Below are 3,833 nucleotides of genomic sequence, written 5' to 3' on the forward strand. Positions count from 1 at the left end.
CAAGAAAAAACTCTGAGGGACAGAGGAAGTCTAACAGCAATGTCTGTTGTATTGCAATTTGGACAGATTCTGGAGTTTTCTTTTTAGTAGCAGTCTCATTTTAAAATGACTGAGTTAGAAATATTAGCATAAATAGGCTTAAATGTAATTCCTAAATGGGGACTAGGTTGTCTCCAGAAAGCAAATGACTTACATAATATTGGGCTTGTTTAAATGTTGTGAGTTCTAAGGGGGTAAACAGTTATTTCTCACATATTTCTTTTTTCTTTTTTTTTTTTTTTTGGTTTTGGCCAAACTTTTTATTTAGTATTCTGTAGTTGTTTAACACACACTTAAATGGTCTTATTGGGGGAGGGGAAAAGGGAGGTTCTTGCAGATTCCCAAGGAAATGTCAGAAAGGCAAAATGGCCAGCATTATCCATTTGCTTTTTTGGGTTTACTGGGTGAATAGCACTTTCCTTACAAAGGCATGTGATTTCAGGTTTTTCATACTGAGAACATTGAGATTTCAGTTGGAAGACACCCTGAAATCTTATGAGTAGCATACCCCAACCACCCTCTAATAGCTAGCTTGTTTGTATAGGTAGAATGATTCATCTCTCCATTTTAGATGGCTAGATGTTTTGTGGAAGATCTTAGAATTGCCTGCCTCATTTACTGGGAAAAATCAGATAGGAAGTGGCCTTTAGGGATACTTTTACTTGGAAAGTTACAACACCAGTACAAGTCTTAACACATTTAACGTTTGCTTGTTGAAAAGCAATGCAAAAGTCAAAATAAAATTAAACATGTTTTACTTTTTTCCTCACAAGAACATAAAAATTATGGAGGGGAACTTAACAGGGAATTTTTAAAAAGTAACACAATTTTTCCTTTTAGTACTCCTTGGGTAGTTATGATAGAATAGCTTCCACTTTTTGTTTCTTTGAACTGGGATTTTGGTCCAAAGTTTTGTTTGTTTCTAGTATCTGCTTCTGCCTCCCCCTCTATCAGATCGGCTTCCTCCACAGCCACCACCGCTTGGTGCTCCGCACTTGAACTGCTGTAGGAATCACGTGGAGGAGGGTATCCTCTTTCCATAGAAGGGGTAAGCCCCCTTTCTTGTCTGCCAACCCGATCACGACCACTTGAGTAGAGATCACTTCGGCTGCTTGAGTAACTGTCTCGACTTCCACCATATCCGTCACGTGAGCTGCTGTAATCATCATAGCGACTGCTTCCACCATAAGATGGCGGGGGCCCTCGTGTAGGTGGAGCACTACATGAGTTACCATAACTCTCATATGAATCTCTGTAGGAACCTCCACCTGGATGATCTGAATAGTCACGATCACGACCATATCTATCTCTATCGCTATAGCCTCTTTATGGATACTCAACACGTGAACTGGAATGACCATAATCACGGTAAGTATAATCTCGTGGTGGTGGTGCATAAGCTCTAGTATCATGAGAACTTGGGTAATCTCTGCTTGAATAGCTGTCTTTAGTAGAATACCCATCATCTCTTGGGGACAAATAATCATCTCTACAAGAGGGCAGCAGTTCCCTTCGAGGTGGACCTCCATAACTATCTCTTCCACGTGATACAGGAGCTCTTCCTCCCATTTCACTGCTACTGCGAAATGGTCCTGAAGGTGCAGATCTCTTAGAAGGAGGACTCCCACTTCTTGGTGGTGGTCCTCTTTTTACTGGATGTGGTCCCCTGGAAGAACTCATGTTAAAACTCATGGAATATCCACCGTCATCCATGTGTCTTCCCCATGAGGGAGGTCCCCTTGTTCCTCCACTTCCTCCTCTTCCACCTCTAAGACCTCTTGGAGGGCCTCTACTTCTTGGAGGTGGAGGCGGTCCACGTCTACCACTTTCAAAGGATGGTTTGTTGGCTTGTTCCACCTCGATGGCTTTTCCATCTAATGACTTTCCATTCATGTCTCTGGCTGCATCCTTAGCATCTGCTGGGCTTTCAAAGGTGACAAAAGCAAATCCTCTTGATTTGTTGGTTTCATGGTCTTTCATCAAGAGTACTTCCACTATTCATCCATATTTGCCAAATACTGCTTCAAGAGCTTTCTCATTTGTTTCCGTGTTAAGCCCACCAGTGAAGGGCTTTCCTGGGCAATCTGCTTCAACTATTTTTTTTTTTTTTTGCCGGTGAGTCGGAGGGGTGACAATGGGTTCAAGCTCCAATGAGCTCGCCGATAGGGGCTTCCTAACAGCTCAGCACCAGTGGCGGCTGCCGGGTCCGAGGACCGAACTGTGAAGCCGCTAGCACTACTGCACAACGAGGTCTCACATATTTCTTAAAAGTGTCAAGAAATAATTTGACCAAATAAAGCCTAGAAATGTTTATTGAGGTGGCAGGACCATTTACTTTGGGTCAATGGTTCATCAGGTTTTCTTGTTTTGTGTGTGTGTGAGGGAGAGAGAGCTCCTTTTTGAGTATTTTTATGTCCTGAAAAAGTGCATAAAATGCATCATATATTTATAAGAGTCTTCCTTCAGAAATTTCCAAATCTGTATCATTATAGTTACAGGCCTTTCCAGTGGCAAATGTTGCTTTATTGGGTTTATGAATTGAGCATAAATTAGCTCCCTGGCATGTTTATGAGCAGTGATACTCAAGGGGATTGGTGCCCCTATAAAAGATATTTGAGGGAACTTCTTGCCCCTTTTTGCCCTTTCACCATGTGAGGACACAGCAACAAGGTGCCATCTTGGAAGCAGAAAACAAGACCTCACCAGAAACCAAATCTGCTGGATCCTTGATCTTGGACTTCCCAACCTCTAGAACTGTAAGCAAAAAAAAATCAGTAGTTTATTAAGCACCCAGTCTAAGACATTTGTTATGGCAACCTAAATGGACTAAGGCAACATGTAAGGTAACACAATAACAGGTTTGATATGTTACATTTATAGTCCCAATTTTTAATCATACTGCGTTAAACTCTAAGTCAGCCATAGTTGCAAAAGGCACACGAGTATGACATTGAATAATTCTTCAGTTCATTCAGAAAAAAAAATTGAGATTGAAATTTATGTGAATTGACCAGGAAGTTGCATCAAAATTATCAAACCAAAAATCTTAATTACTAGAGTCTTTATATCTCAAAAAAATGTTTTTTCAATTAAAAATATTTCAGAATTTCAAAGTTAATGCCATCTTTGGCATTCTGCAGCTATTATTCCTTCATTCCAAGTATTCCAATTTTTTTCTGTAGTTTTTACTGCTTAAAAGTGTGAGTTATCAAATATTTTAATTCCTCCCCCAAAATTCTGATAATTACTAAATGTTCTTCCCATTGACATAATTTATGTCTGTCTCTCTTGATTATGGGCCTCTGTGAATTCATAATCAATAGAACATGGTAAAAGTAGGTTATTTCAATTTCTCAGTATCTTCTATTTCTGATATATAGGTACAATAACTGTTGAAGCTATTAATTACAGTGTAAGTAGTCTTAATCCCCTTAAAGTATCATGCTGTGGGGGAAAGTTAAGCTAGCTACATGGAGAAGTCATGTGGAGAGATGCTTGTCCAGCACTCAACCATTGTGTCATGTCAGCTAAGACATGAAAGCATATGTAAGTGTCTCCATAGTTTCCCGTCCATATTCTAAGTAACAGATTCTGGCTTAAATAAATATTTGCTGTTGTTTTAAGTCACCACGTGTTTTGTCTCTTATAAAACAATCAATACTGGAACCAAATTTGGTGCTTGCAATTGGTGTAGTACCATAAAAAATTCTAAAACACTGGCTTCAGACAATTTATTTTATTTCCAGCTTTGGGCTATCATGAATAAAGTGGTGTAGGAAGTAGGATTCTAAAAT

At 39.5% G+C, this 3,833-nt stretch overlaps 1 pseudogene; it reads right to left on the reverse strand.

Moving 5' to 3' along the window:
- Positions 1–255: 255 nt before the first annotated feature.
- On the reverse strand, positions 256–2,614 carry LOC100980026 (RNA-binding motif protein, X chromosome-like; annotated as a pseudogene).
- Positions 2,615–3,833: the final 1,219 nt, after the last annotated feature.

Source organism: Pan paniscus, chromosome 11 (assembly GCF_029289425.2).
Source record: "Pan paniscus chromosome 11, NHGRI_mPanPan1-v2.0_pri, whole genome shotgun sequence".
NCBI lineage: Eukaryota > Metazoa > Chordata > Mammalia > Primates > Hominidae > Pan > Pan paniscus.